The following is a 16,203-nucleotide window of genomic DNA, read 5'->3' as shown; positions in this document are numbered from 1 at the left end:
CATATTGAACAGTGCAGATACAGACCAGTTCAATCATTGCAGAAAGTTTTATTGAACAGTATTGTACTAGAATGACTAAAATTACTGGCTGCCAATTTGGGATGCTTCCTAGAACCTTATAAAGTACTGAGATCATTCTAAGGTGGTAGGATTAAGGGAGTAATTTGTCCAACTATCAATGGAAATTTGTAATTTTTGATTCCTTTTACAAATGTCATGCGATATATAATTCTGTCCTGACAGCTGAGAACAATTTCTCGTTCCAAAACCAATGCTGTTACCAGGGTCTCTACAAAGCATGGGTTTTCTCATTAAACCTACACAGTAATACCTTCCATGAGGTAGGTATTATTATTTTCAAAAGGCAGATGAGTAAAGTAAATCTCAGTGTGATGAATTTACTTGTCCCAAATCATTCAGTTGGTAAGGGGATGATAGGAATTTAAATCCTCTGCTGTCTAATTCCAAAGCCCTATGCACTCACTGTTCAGCAGACTCTCTACTAGAGAAAATCATTACAATGCTTCCTGTTTTTGAGCCACTTTAGATTCTTGACCTAGACTCCCACACTTACTAATTGTGTGACCGTGAACAAACAATTTGACTTCTTTGTGCCTCGGTTTCCTCATCTATAAAATGGGAATGATAACAGTAGTAGCCACCTCCAAGTGTTGTGAAATTAGGCGTATGTGAAACATTTGGAACAGTGCTTGGTCATGTGTAAGAGTTCAATAAATGTTTGCTGTTATTATCTAATTCAGTGTTTTAAAAGAGAGGTTGAGAAAGAACTTTTGGTAGTTTCAATTGCTAATGTAATTATTTATAAAAGTCTGGAAAACACTTTTTTAAATGGTACCTGCTTTTCAAGATGTCAGACAAAGAGATGGATAACCAGGCCTTCCCTCATCTTCACACCCCACAAAGATGGCTGGCTTCAGCCAGTCTACTGAGGTATCACAAAAGGAAAAACTTCTCCAAAAAGCCTGAGGAAAAAAAGCAGAAAATCCTCAGAGCTCAGGAGGTTTATCCAAAGCCTAGACAGAGTTTATTTTCACTTAAACTTCTTTTTAGAGAAAGCAAGAAAAGGACAGAGGATTGGAAACTTTGAGTGGAAAGAATATTGTCAGATAAGGGGCCATGTGAGGACTGCTGTCAAATGCAGACCTTATTTAGGGTCATTAATTTTGCAGTTCTGAATCTCAGAAGAGTCTAGGAGAGCCTTTCTCATGGACTCCTGGGAGGCAAGATTCAGAATTCATAAACACAGGGAACCTGATGGGTTTCCGGGGCAATGTTTTCCATGAACTAGGGCAGAAATGCAGAATGTCAAAGCTGAGTGCCCCTTTGCAACTCAAGACAGAAGACCTGCATTTTATACCTAGAAAAAAGGTTGAAACAAACTACTCCTGCTAGTGCACAGTTCTAACAGTCTCTCTCTCTCTCTCTCTCTCTCTCTCTCTCTCTCTCTCTCTCTCTCTCTCACACACACACACACACACACACACACACACACGCGTGCAATAGCCCAAGCCTCAAGGAAGAACCATTTAATTAGAAATAGGAAACAAATCAAGTTTCAATAGCAGGAAAATAACCACCAACCCTCACCCCCACCTCCACCCCAAACACACTCAAAATAAATATCTGGGCCTCCTCCTTTCCTTCTTCTCGGATGTATTGTAGCAGTGACCTTGTGGAGTCCATTATACTGTCTAACTCTTAGAATAATTCTGTGGGTGGGGGAGGTGGATTTCAGGCCCAGTAGAAATGGAATAACCTCTCACAGGAGGCTAGGGGAGGAGAGGGAGAATTTCAGAAAGTGGGAACCTTTTGGAAGACCCAAAGCAGCATTTCATTTTCATGTAGGGCTATTCTCATTATTCTATTCCTTCTGCAGACCTAGATGTCACAGGCAGAAGGACAGAGAGAGATAAAAAATGATAGCCAATAGCAAAGAAACCATTTATTATCACACAGTTGCGTATATGATTAAGTCAGGTAGGATTTAAGAACAAAAATCAAATGACATTTCTCCTCATTGCCTTTGCAGTTTTCAATAAAACTGCTATTCTTTTGAAAAATTAAGACTATTTCTACTTCTTTCTCTCTAAATTGAACTGTATTTTGTTTATACAAGAAAACAATAATAAGCTTCTAAATGCTGGGTATGTTCCAGGCGCTATGTAAGCCATTTCAGCAGGATTTCATTTCATCCTCACAACTCTTGAGCAGGCTTGCTAGTTAGTGGCAGGACATCTCTCCACTCTTTAACCAGGACATGGTTCTGTCCTGTGTATAGTGTGTCATCTGTTAGTGATGGGTGAATCTGCCACCCCCACCCTCGATTACAAGCCACCCTGAGGCCCTCTACTATAAAGAATTGAAAGTTTTCTTTTGAAGATTTTCGTTTTGAACTCTTTGTCAGCTTGGGGTCCCGCCTTAGCATTTTGGTTCAAGCAGGGCTCACATCACTACACACACACACACACACACACACACACACACACACACACTTTGATATTGGTCTCCACCTAACATTACTTGAGAGGATGCAGCTGCCTCTCCACAAATGCCTTCTCGCATTTTCTATTGTCTTGACTTTATTGTCCCCTACATCCTATTGCAGCCTATATAGTTTTTTCAGGCTTTCTCTGAAGTTGGGGTTACTAAAAGAAATGATAGAATTCAAAGGAAAATAATTTTAAACTGTGTTAAATGTAACAGAGTTTGGCAAACTTTTTCTGTAAATGACCATATAGTAAATAATTTAGGCTTTGGATAGTTTGTCTCTTTTGCAACAATTCAACTTTGCTATTGAAGGAAAAACAGCCACAGACAATATACAAACAAAGGGACTTGGCTGTGTTCCAATAAAACTTTATTTACAAAAATAAGCATTAAGCTGGGTTTGGCCTGTGGGCTAAAGTTTGCTGACCCCTGGTCTAGACCGGTGCTATGCCATAAAAATGTAATGCAAGCCACAAATGTGATTTTAAAGGTTTTAGCAGCCCCATTTAAAAAAAAAAAAAAAAAAAAAGGAAAGGAAAACAGGTAAAATTAATTTTAATAATGTTTTATTTAGTCCAAAATATTCTCATTTCAACATGAAATTAACATTAAAAATATTAATGAAATATCTTAAATTCGTTCTTTGTGCTGTGAGTGGAATTTGATATTCATAGCACATTTCAATGCAGACTAACCACATTTCAAGTGCTCAATAGCTACCTGTAGGTAGTGGCTACTGCGTTGGATGGAGCAGCTGCAGACTCTGCAGGTATCTCTAGTTCCTCATCTACGTCCCCTCTTCTTAGGTCTACCCATCTGCATACTCATCCTCTACCCACAGAGCTTGGCCCAGGACCCTTATTCCTTGCCCTGACTTTGAGATGTTCAGCGCAGAATAGCATTCAGAAATTGCCTTTGGCTACTAATGGTGACCTTCGTCATTCTAAGTCCCATAAGTATGTGTCTGTGTGGTGTGGTTGGTGGTGTCTGTCTTAGTCTGTTCAGGCTCCTGGAACAAAAATGCCACATACTGCATGACTTAAACAACAAATGTGTATTTCTCACGAGAAATAGGTGAGAGCTCTGGAGCCTGAGAAGTCTAAGATAAGGTGCTGGTACATTTGGTGTCTGGTAAGGGCCAGCTTCCTGATTCATAGACTGCCATCTTCTTGCTGTCCTCACATGGCGGGGGGTGAGGGAGCTCTCTGGGGTCTCCTTCATAAGGGCCCTAATCCCATTCGTGAGGGCTTCACCCTCATGATCTAATCATTTCCCAAAGGCCCCCACCTCTTAACACCATCACGTTGGAGGTTAGGTTTGAATTATGAATTGGGGTGGGGGGCACAGACATTCAGTCTAAAGTGGTGTCCCAATGATTGCGGAGAATACTTAGCAATCCAGGTTCTGAAGGGCAGCCAGAATATATGTGCGCACTCCAAATGTATACCTTTTGAGGTTTCCCCATCAGAATGAGTTCTAAATTGTTCTTTTTGACTTTTTCAGAGAGTTTTTCAGAGTTATTCAGAGAGTAACTATTGGATCTGAAATCTTTCTGTCTCTCTCTCTTTTTCTGTTTTGGTCTTGCTGGGTCTCTGTGCCTCTGTGTCTCTGTCTTTGTCTGTCTCTCTCTCCCCTCTGATATACAAACACTGGTGACCCCCCGCCACACACACACACACACACACACACACACAGAGAGAAAAATATTTGTTCTCAAAACTGTACCATCTAGTAAATTTGTAAGGAGGAAGAGAAACATTTTTTCCCCCTAATTATCCCATACTCTGCAATGCTGCGAATTTACTTTGGAATCAATACTTCACAATAGCTTAAAGAGTAGTATTAGTTCCTTTCCTTCATCTTTTTATCTCTCAGTTTCCAGTTTTATCTGCTTAGGCCTGCCAGAAATAAGAAGCAGACTCATCACTGAGCCATTACTTCTTATGGCCAGTCTCCCAGTTACATGAAGACACACGTGAAAACTTGTAAAAGCCCAGCTGAATTCTTAGACCAAGGCTGCATGGGTTTGGGTGAGACCACACTGCTATAACAGACACCCAGTACTACGGCAGCTTAAAGAACATAGAGTCTATTTCTCTGTCATGTAACCATTTTGAAGAGGGTGTTCCAGGTCAGCAAGACAGCTGTTAGGTTTCTCCATCACCCTCGGGGCATGTCCTCAAAGAGCCGTAGCCACCAAGCCAGGCTCTGTAGCTAGAAAGTCAATGAGAACATGGAGAAGGCATATCAAATGTCTTAAAAACCAAGCCTAGAAGCAGCACATGTCATTTATGCTCATGTTCTAGGAAAATACTTATCACAAAATCATACCTCAATGTGCAGAAGGCTGAGGAATTTAAGAGGGCAGCCATGTACCCAGAAGGAAAGGAGAATGAATTTTAGTGGGTAAATAATAGTCTTCACCAAGGTTGACTGGGCTGTGGGGGATCATTCTTCTACTATCAACTTCATCAGTTTATATAATGATTTTAACAGTTCTATGGATCAAAGGTGTTATTTCCATTTTACAGGTGAGGAAATTGAGGCATTAGGTTATGTAAATCAGAGAATATTTTTCCTTGTTATAGTACATTCTTCTTCTTATTATGTTTGTTTGGGATATGTCTTCAACCAGATCATAAAATTGTGCCTGCAACACTATAAAATTCAACATCTAAACATAGCAATTGCTTAATAAAACTTTGCTAATTGAATGACTGAATTAATGATAAACATATTTGTGTGCTGATGCTACAAACTAATAGAAACAGACTACTTGCTGCATTCTAGGTTAATTATTTTGATAAGAACTAATGTTTTAATATTCAGGTACTCAAGACAGCTATTAAAGGGTATCAGAGATGGCTGCTAATTTCTTCTATAATGCTGAGTCATAGAATCATGTTTATTTAATTTGTCTATTAACCCAGAATTTACAAAAATACAAACTAGTCAAAAAATCCTACTTTTTAATCATTCAGTCAAATGGTTTATACACATAGAAACCACTTGATAAGAAGGCAAAGCCTTCTGTACATAGGGTCGAACAAGAAAAAGGAAGAACAAGAAAAAGGAAGATAAGAACAAGAAAAAGGAAGATAAGAACAAGAAAAAGGAAGAAAACTAATACTGAGTTAATTGTGTGATAGGCCCTTTATATAATCCTCACAAAACCCTGGTAGGTAAAGAACATACAACTATTCACAAATTCAGAAAGAGGTTATGGGGAGGAAAATCTTTTCCTCTGTTCTCTTAGGTTCAGTGTGTGATGGCCTGTAAATTACGTTTACAAAAGACAGGTTAACAGGAGAAAAGGGTATGCAATTCTAACATATGTACATGCACAGTAGTTTACAGAACATAAATCTCAAAGAAGTAGCTATACTTAGGTGCTTTATACCCTTCTTAAATAAGGAAGAGAATTTGGGCTTCAGAGGACAATAAATTGTGGGGAAATGACTAGGAATTCTATGGGGGAAGCTAATGGAAGCTAAGGCTATTTTAGTAAGGCCTGTTTACACAAACTCATCTCAGTATTGACGTCCCATCTTCGATGATAGGAGTTGCTCTTCTCTCCCTGGTGCAGGGTGGGTACCTTACTCAATGGGAAATCTATATCCTGCTTTTAGGCAATGAGGGGAGGGCAGAGAACCCTTCCTGCATCTGTTGACTTCCAATTGCCTTCATCTCAAAATAGTCTCTATGCCAAAGTGGCGTATTTTAGGGTGGCATATTCTGATCCTCTTCAAAGTTCAGAAAGATTAAATTACTTGTCCAGGTTTACTCAGGTAGTGAGTAAAGGACTCTGAGTTTTAAATTCACGTCTGCTAGCCTCTAACGCATCTGCTTTTAAAATGTAAACATTCAGAAAAAGTCTGATTTCTCTATTTTATTTAAGATTATTAAAATAATAGTTTCGTCCCAAATAATGTCTTTTTTTTTTAATAGCACGATGCTGGTCCAAAGTGCTTTTATGAAATATCTCATTTGATCCTCTAGTAACAGTTAGTAGAATGGCAAGACTTGCTAAACTGGTTTTACAAAGGAAGAAACTAAGTAACAAAGGATTTAATAACTTGACCATTGCTGAGCAACCAGTTGGTAACATTGTTGCAACCATGTTCTAGGGCTCCCGAATTTCAGAAATGGCGGTTTCGTTACTGCCTGTTCCCTAACTGCCCACCCAATGAATTTAAATGGGATTATTCCATTTAACCACAGACTTCGGGCATAGCATCTGGGGTTTGCATGAAAGTCACTGTTCTGAAATCCTATGACCGGGGTCTGAGTCCAGGTTTAGCTCTGTGGGGATAATACGACCCACTTTGTGGGAGGAGCTTGAGAGGAGATGAAGCAATAGGGAACCTTACAGAGGGGCCTCCATTTCCCTGGCCTCAGGCTTCAGTGTGGAAGAACCTCCACTGGAAAAATCTGCTTTACCATTGCCAGTCTGGATTGCGTATCCTCAGGACAGAAGGAGTGATGTATCAGATTGGGCTATTTGGGAGAAAGAACTGGGCAAGCAAAGCCCAGTCCCATCTTGGGTTTCCTTTTCTTCAGAACTCATCGGTGGAGGTCTGCCTTCTGCCTTCTGCCTTGCTGTGGGTGTGAAGGGGGCTGTGTCTGCAAGGAGGCCAGTGTTAGTCAGAGGTGAAGCCACTGCAGATACAAAACCATGTTTTCCAACCTGACTTATCTGGAAGAAAGGTGTTATTTTGATCTCCATTTGCCTGCCTCCTGCGTCTCTCAATTGATTCTAAAGGTAGGCAGGGAAAATTGCTTTTATTTACTGGATCCCCAGAACCCAACAAATAAATGCATTCTTTTTATTTTCCTTATTCATAGAAGAAGGTGTCCTAAATTCACTGTAAAATTGTATCTGAACAAAGGGATAAATAATTTTAGATGTATGAATCAAGTTTTAACTTGTAGGTGTGAAAAGCTCCTTTCTGTCCTTATAAATCTAAATGGGTATTGCTTTCCCCAGAGAATCACAGTGTTTGTTATTGGTGGTTCTGGTGAAATTTGGTATTTGAGAAGTTTCAAAACGTCACAGGAGCAACCCAAATATACAAAAAGAACACCCGACTAAGTGGATAATAATAATGATGCTAATAAAATATCAACAAAAATTAGAAAAATGGAAGTAAAATACTTCTGCCTTTCAAATTAGAGCCATCTAAGTGATTTGGCAGTGGGAAAGTGCTGGGATACTCCTCTAGTGCTAATTTTGGATACAGGAAAGTCATAGCCTGCTTGGACTTAAACATTTATTCTTTGAACTTGTAATAGCTCTTCTTACTGAGGTCTGGGATCTCTTCCACCCAAGGGAATCAGTACATCAACTCTTAGCAAGAATAGACTGATAGAGCCTGCCCATTCACCTTCCTCCTCAGGCAACTCGGACGCTACTCTTTCCTGCCTTTTGTGCCACTCCAGCTCTTTCTTGCTGACTCTTCCACCAACTCTTTAAATGCTGGAATTCCTGGTCCTCTTAGTTCCTTCTTCCTTTTCCCTGGGCTTCCTCATCTACACTCCTTGCGCTTAAGACTTCTACATCCACACTTGCCTGCAAAATTATTCTCCTGAAATTGCACATTCAAATTTCTAAGTGCTGAAGGTGTCCCAGCTATCTCAAACACAGCATGGCAGAACGCAACTCATTTTGTACACGTCTCCCAGGTTGGAAGATGTCACATCAAAGTCAGCTTCTCTTGAAAAATTGGAAAATCTGATAATACTGAATGATCAGCGAGGTGTGGGAGGACACCTGGCTGGAGCTGAGGAGCAACTGCCCCCGTAAATGAAACCCGTGGTCCCCTGTTGCTCTCAGTCCTCACCACCCCATGTCCTGGACCTGGCTGACTTCACACAGTATGTTCTCTGTCGGGCACCTGTAGATGTCTGAGTTTGTGACCACTGACTTAGGCCATACTGGACCACCTGCTGAAGTGAGACATAAAGTGAAGGACCAAATAACATCACCTTTTCCCATTCAGGCTGGAATTGCCTGATTTTATTGAATCCTGGCTCCGCCAGTTACTAAACTCATTACAATTTTGCATAAGTTACTTAACCTCTCTGGACCTCAGTGACCTCATCTATAAAACAGTGATAATGAAATTAGCTACCTCACAGGGATGTTGTGAGAGTTAAGTGAGCTAAAACACACAGGCAACTTAGAACAATGCCCAACAAATCATAAAGCATAGTGTTGGCTGCCTCAGCCCCTGCTGTTTGTTATTCTCTTCTGGATTTTTGTGACATAATTCTCAAAACTTTTTCTAAAAGAAATGGTTGGAATATAGATTTAATCTGGTTTGTGACCTGTAAAGAATATAACCTGGATTGTGTGAAACTACGTAAATGCATTTTTTCATTACTAAGAATTGATATTTCTGGAATTAAATAAAGGTTCAGTTTGACAACTAAAAGTAGTGAGAATGATAGGCCCACGATGAAATGGCAAACACTTGATACCAACACATTTCATGAATTGACTAGTTTTTCTGTACACGAAATCCGTGCCTAGCCCAAAGCGGAAGTCATTGTTTGAACAGTTTTGTATTCCACATGTATTTCCTGCATAACCTTGAACAACTAAGCCAAACCGTCATCCATATGGCTGCTCTCTTGTCAAGAGTGCTGCCCTGCTCTCGTCCCACAGCAGGTTCTTACATCCCTTGCAAGATGTGCTCTCAGTGTCACTCTGTGACATCTTTCCTGATACCCTCTTCTCTATTATTAGTGCTTATGTTGAGTTGTAACTGCTTGTTTACATGTGTTTCTCTTGGAGTGAATTCCGTGAATTCTGGGACATTGTATGCATTTAAGTAGAATGGATATAACTACAGGCTCAGGCTCTGATGCCAGGCTGCCTGGATTCAAATCCTGACTCTGCCATTTATGGGCTGTGTGGCCTTGGAACAGGTCCCGGATCTCTCTGAATTTCAATTTCTTCATCTAAAACATAGGGATAATAATCTCTAGGTTTTTTGTGAAGATTAAATGAGCTAATATTTGTAAAACTCTATAGAACAGTGTCTGGCACATGGAAGACATTTAATTAAATATTAGTGATTATTATTATCATTGCTGTTGACTTGATTTTTAAAAAGTTTACTTCCATATCTTATTTCTGGTTTCCTTCAATTGCTCAGATTTACTCTGCTACAACTGATGGCAAACCTGATTTTACTGCTCTCCCTTTCTTTTATTTTCAGAACTCACCTTTCAAAATATGAATCACAATTTGATCTTGTAAGATAGTATATTGAGAAATGAAAGATATGGAATGTCTAGTATTGGCAAAGGGTGCAGTCACATTCCATTCTTTTAAATAACTTATCCTGTAACTCCTCACCACGCCCTGGTAAGATCCTTCTAGATAAATAAATTGATTCCCTTTCCTTTCTGTACTCCACTCTCATGTCCTTCTACTCCCATTGCAACGTGTTTAATATGTATCTATTTGTAGTTAATTAGTACATTGTAGGTAAATTATATGTAGAAATAAAAACCTGGGTGCTGGCATGCTTACTGCCCTGGACAAAGCTAGGAAATATATGTGTATATACAAACCTGTATATGTACACATCCATCTATCTGTAAACATGAGTTCATACTGGTATCGTGATCCCTAATCTAGCATCACAGGGCTCATTTCAGCCTTCTTTCTTTGATTATTTGTGACTTTTTCTCTGATAATGGAGACCTGGCTCCCATTAGCTACAATTATTTACTTATTTGTTTGACCCCATGCGTTGAATTGTGTTCTCCCAAAGTCCTAGCCCCCAGCACCGCATGACGTGATCTTATTGGGAGATGGTCTTTACAGAGGTAAAGGGTGAGCAAGTTAAAATGAGGTCATTAAGGTGGGCCCTAATGTATCAAAAATGACTGGTGTCCTTAGAACGGGGGAAGTTTGGACACAGACACATCCATAGAGGGAAGATGATGTGAAGACTCAGGGAGAAGATGGACATCTACAAGCCAGATATAAAGGCCTAGAGCAAATCCTTCCCTCACAACTCTCAGAAGGAAGCAACTCTGCTAACACCTTGATTTCAGACTGCTAGTATCCAGAACTGTGAGACAATAAATTTCTGTTGCTTAAGCTGCCCAGTTTGGTAGTATGCACATAGTTTTGGAATTCCTAGTACCCCTATGAGAAACAAATTTACTAATTAGAGTATAATGTTTATGTATAGCTCTTTTTGCTTTTTAGCCTTATAGTATTTGGTCAAAACACTGTTTTCCAAAATTGTTTCCTTCTTTACCTGTCCCTTTGATTAGGTTATATTGTATATTTGTAAGGCAATTAGATTAATTTGTCACAGTCTGCGTTCCATCCTAGGATCCTTGAACATCCTGGTTGATTTTTTAAAAAATTGAATACAGCATATGAATTTTGACAAATTGATAAACCCTATAGGTATAAAGTATATCAGTATCCACTATTTATAGAGTATTGAACAGTTCTGTTACCCTGAAAAATCCCCTCCTGCTTCAGTGCCTTTGTAGTCAACTCTTCACTCCTCCTGAACCGCTGGCAACCACTGATATGTTTTCCATTACTATATTTTTGCCTTTGTCATATGACATATAAATAGAATTATATAATATATAGCTTTTTGAAACTGGCTTTTTTCACTTAGCAAAAATGTATTTGAGATTAATCTGTATTGTTGAGTGAATTGGTAGTTTGTTCCTTTTTATTTATGAGCAGTATTCCATTTTTCCACTGTTTATCTATTCACCTGTGGAAAGACATCTTTGTTGCTTCTGGTTTTTGGCAATTAGAAATAAAGTTGCTATAAATATTCACCTCCAGGTGTGTGTGTGTGTGTGTGTGTGTGTGTGTGTGTGTGAGTGTGTGTGTGTGTGAGTGTGTGTGAGTGTGTGTGTGTGTGAGTGTGTGTGTGTGAGTGTGTGTGTGTGTGTAAGTTTTCAGTTCATTTGGGTAAATACCCAGGAGTGAAATACCTGGGTCATATGGTAAGGTACTATATTTAACTTTATAAGATATTGCCAAACTATCTTCCAAATGACTGTACCATTTTGCATTTATACCAGCAATGAAGGAGAGTTCCTGTCGTTTCACATCTTTATCAGCATTTTGTACTGTCAGGATTTTTGTTTGTTTGTTTGTTTTAATTTGAGCAATTCAAATGAGTGTATAATGATACCTAATTGTGGTGATATTTTGCAAGCACTGCATTTTGTAGATTCATCCCTGTTGCATATTACAATCAATGTTTCTGCTGCATAATACTTTTTGGTATACATCCACTGCATTTCACTATCAATTCTCCCAATAACAGACCCTCCAATTGTCTCCAAACACTATCATGTGATTTATTGTCTTCAGTCATTACGATCTCAAGGATTTTAATATTTCTTTCCTTTCTTTTTACCAGCAAGTTGTTTCATAGATGAGGAAAAATAATAATATCCAAATAATATCCAAACCATATCCAAATACTATCTTGCATAGAGTAGATTGTGAAATTTTCTCTATGGAAACATTTCTCTATGAAACATAGACTCTCTGATAAATATAGAATTGGTACAATTGTCTTCAACAAAGGATTATTTAATAAAGCATTATGACTTCTGATTTATTTTTAAGCATTATGACTTCTCTTTCTCTTTCTCCCTCTCTTGCTTTCTTCCTTTCATTTCGTTCTCTCAAACAATTATTTATTGAAGTCTTTGCCTTGCTAGTCACTGTCCAAGCCAGGGGCATACAAAAGCAAGGACACTGCCCTGTAGCAGCTAACAATCTAGGATAATGTGTGTTGAAGGAGAAGGAAACATGGGAACAAACATACATACAAAAAAGAATAGATAAGAGTGCGCAGCCAGATATGCTTTAGTGAGTTAGGAAAGCTTCTCCAGAGAAGATAAAAATTTGAACTAGAAGGGAAGCGCAGAAAGCATAAAAACATGTGGAGAGTCTGGTGAGTAGTTCAAAGTCATAAAGTATGGGGTTCATGACTATTGATAGTGGGAAGTATGCTAGAAAAATAGGATGCCTTCGGATTGGAATGGGCTTTGGAGGCCTTATTTTGTCATGTAGACATAAAGTGCCATTGAACATTTTATGACAAAGTGGATTTGATTAGACTTGTGTTTTAGAACCATAGCTTTGGCAATGTAGACCAGAGAGGAATAAGATATTAGGGAGATTAATGGCAAGGCTATTGCACACAGTTCAGGTAAGAAATATTGAAAACCCACACTAAGGAATGGCCTACTTTCTGCCTAAGTGATCTATTTGTGAGAAACAAAGGGAAAAAGTAAATCTGGGAAGGTAGGCCTATATTTGGCTGTAAATTAGGAAAACAAACCCCAATCATCATAAAAGGGCAACGTCAGAGGTCCTTGTGGTGTTGATAGAACTGTTCTGTATCTTGCTGTGGAGACACACAAACTTACGTATGTGATAACATTGTATAGAAGAACTAAATACACAGGCACACTTAAGTGGGTCCAAGTGAGACTGGGGAAGTCTCAATAAGATTATGGATTGTTTGTACCATTGTAGTAAACTGGATAAAGTTTACATGATCTCTCTGTGTTGTTTTGTGCGATTGCATATGGCTCTACAATCATTTCAATAAAAGTTTCAATTGAAATGATAGCAAAATAAAGATATTTTCTATTAATTCCTCCCCTCTTTTTTTTTTCAGATATAGGGGAAGAATTTAAGGCAACTTGTCCACAATTCTCCACTGGAATTTAGATTGATTTTATATTGCATTTATATAACAATTTGGAAAAAAATTAAAACCAGCCAGATTCAAAACTAAGAAAACAGTTATTTAAATGTAACTTGTACAGTTTTAGATAATTATTGGTGCCATTAGACATTTTACATACTGATTAATTGCGAAGGGAAAAAATAAACATTTACTGAGTACTTCAAGTGCAGGTTATTGATCTAAGGGCTTACACATATTTCTCTGTTTCATGCTAATGAAGAGGCAGGTGTTGTTAGAAGAACTATTACTTCTCTGAAAAAACACCAAATGACGGATGACACCGGGATGACACCAGTGCACCAGGAGGGCCCTGAGGCCTGGGATGGGGTGGGGGAGGGGCCCTGGACGATTTGGCAGCGGGGTCCCTGGCCAGGGTCATGCGGAACGTGGGGGAGCTCGCAGAGGCAAGGCTGAGGACCAGGAGTGGATCGTCATCACCAAGCTGGGACTCCTGGTCAAGGACGTGGAGATCAAGTCTCTGCAGGAGATCTAGCTCTCTCTGCACATCAAGGAATCTGAAGTCATTGATTTTTTTTTTCCTGGGGGCATCCCTCAAGAACGAGGGTTTGAAGAGTATGCCGGTGCAAAAGCAGACCTGTGCAGGCCAGAGGCCCCAGTTCAAGGCATTTGTCCACCATCCGGGACTACAAAGGACATGTGGGTTTGGGTGTTAAGTGCTTCAAGGAAGTAGCCACTGTCATCCGTGGGGCCATCATCCTGGCCAAGCTCTCCGTTGTCTCTGTGCAGCGAGGCTACCGGGTAATAAGATGGGCAAGCCCCACACTGTCCTTTGTAAGGTGACCTGCAGCTGTGGCTCTGTGCTGTGCACCTCATCCCTGCCCCCAGAGGCACTGGCATCTCTCAGCTCCTGTGCCCAAGAAGCTGTTTATGATGGCTGATATCGTCAACAGTTATTCCTCAGCCAGGGGCTGCACTACCACCCTGGGCAACTTCTCCGAGGCCACCTTTGATAAGTCAAAGACCTACAGCTCTTTCACCTCTGACCTCTGGACAGAGACCGTGTTCACCAAGTCTCCCTTCACTGACCATCTTGTAAAGACCCACACCAGAGATTCTGTGTAGAGAACCCAGGCTCCAGCTGTGGCCACCACATAATTTATACAAGAAAAATAAAGTTGATCCTGTTAAAAAGGAAAAAAAAAAGAATTATTAATGCGCTTTACAGATGGGGAAAACCTAAGGGTCAGAGTGCACAAATACATGTGGGAGGTCAGCGATTTGGTTGAATCTACGCCTGTCTGACTTTCAAGCCTATGCATTTTCCTACTCCTTAGGGGCTGAAATACAGACACACGCACATTTAAAATATCATCTCTGTCACCTGTCTTATCTGGTTGATCTCTACAGTGTCTGTATTCAGTACTTAGAAATATGGGATATTGTACTTTTGTGATAATCAGTGTGGATTATTTCAGCTCAGGAAAACATGTTTAAAAATTTGCGACAAGATAGCTTTTGATAAAATATTTCACAAAAATGTGTTAGATACTATTAGAACACTTAAGGGAAGTTTCTCCCACCATTAATTAAAACAAAAATAAAAGTTTACGATGTAAGAGGTTTACGATGTTTAACTTTTGTTGAGTGTTTACTAAATGTCAGGTACCACGCTATGCAATTTACACATTGCTTAAAATTTCACAACAAAATAGGGACAGAACCTGGGCTGTTTGACTCCCAAATAGCCACACTTCTAAACCACCAGGCTTTTACAATGCTATAACAATCTACCAACTGAAAATAACGGGAGATGAAGGAAAAAGGAAGTTTAACCTAAAGTTTAGCATGGTCCAAGGTCAGTGACCAGGGCCACAATTTATAGTAATTAGATGAGTTAGCTACACTGTGTGACTTGGGTCAATGTGCAAAGCGCAATGGTTTCTTTAAGTCAGTCATCTTCTATCCCTTTGTCTCATTTTATTTTCTACATAGCACTTTCACTTACTAATATCTACAATTATTTCATTTCTCGTCTGTCACTTGCCCCACCTCATTAGAACATAAGTTCAATAAAATCAAGAACCTTGTCTATCTTGTTCAATACTGTATTTCTAGTGTCTCAAGTTGTTTCCAACATATAAGTATGTGTTGAATGAATGCATAAATGATTGGCCTTCCCTGGACTTAAGTAGCCAAGGTTTAGACTTACAACCTATGATTGAAAAGATCACATTAAAAGATATTCATTATTAGCACTTTATTAGTATTTCATTTTTAGGTTGTCTAGGATACATTAAAGGAAAGGGAGGAGGAAGCTGGAGGAAAGAGCTGGAGGAGGGTGCTGTAGAAAAGGGGGAAATAATGTATATAAACTGGTAATGATAAGCCCTTAAATATGGGAGTGGGGGTTGAAACGTCAGAAATTTGGAGACTTTGGTCAGTGCCTGAAATTTGTGGGGGTCCCTGGAGTGGGACAGAAACCATCATGAAAGCTAACTTCTCAATTCAGTCTCATAAGTTCTACCCCTGAAAAGGTTTATGGAAAGGAGAAATCTATTTAGTTCATTTTTAATATGTTAATTATCTTGCATTATGTATAGCTTTGAATAAAATGCAGAGTGCTCTTGAGGCCTCCACTGAAATTAGTGCCAAGTGTATGTACATGTTGGACACTGGTCTACCTAGTTTATGTTTTGTGGATTCTTCATGAGGAATCATCACTGATGTTATTATAATCCTTGTTAGCCTTACATCATTGTCAAGTATGATGTACATGAAGAAATAAGGTTAAGAAATACAAAAGAATCACTTATGAAGAATAAAAATGAATGGATAAACTGAGCATCTGTAGCACGGAGTGGGAAAGGCAATGCATTTCAATGAGATATGGGAGTGAGGATTACGAAAGAGGACTCCAGGCAGTTTGAAGTTTCAAGGAATGAAACATTTAGAGAAGAGGTTCTCAAAT

At 39.3% G+C, this 16,203-nt stretch overlaps 1 pseudogene; it reads left to right on the top strand.

Moving 5' to 3' along the window:
- The first annotated feature begins 5,185 nt into the window (after positions 1-5,185).
- Positions 5,186-14,851, top strand: LOC148759094 (small ribosomal subunit protein uS5 pseudogene; annotated as a pseudogene).
- Positions 14,852-16,203: the final 1,352 nt, after the last annotated feature.

Source organism: Rhinolophus sinicus, chromosome 1, assembly GCF_057876585.1.
Source record: "Rhinolophus sinicus isolate RSI-liver-muscle chromosome 1, RSI-T2T, whole genome shotgun sequence".
Lineage (NCBI taxonomy): Eukaryota > Metazoa > Chordata > Mammalia > Chiroptera > Rhinolophidae > Rhinolophus > Rhinolophus sinicus.
Note: the sequence above shows the minus strand (reverse complement) of the source record. Positions and strands in the feature narration are given on the sequence as shown.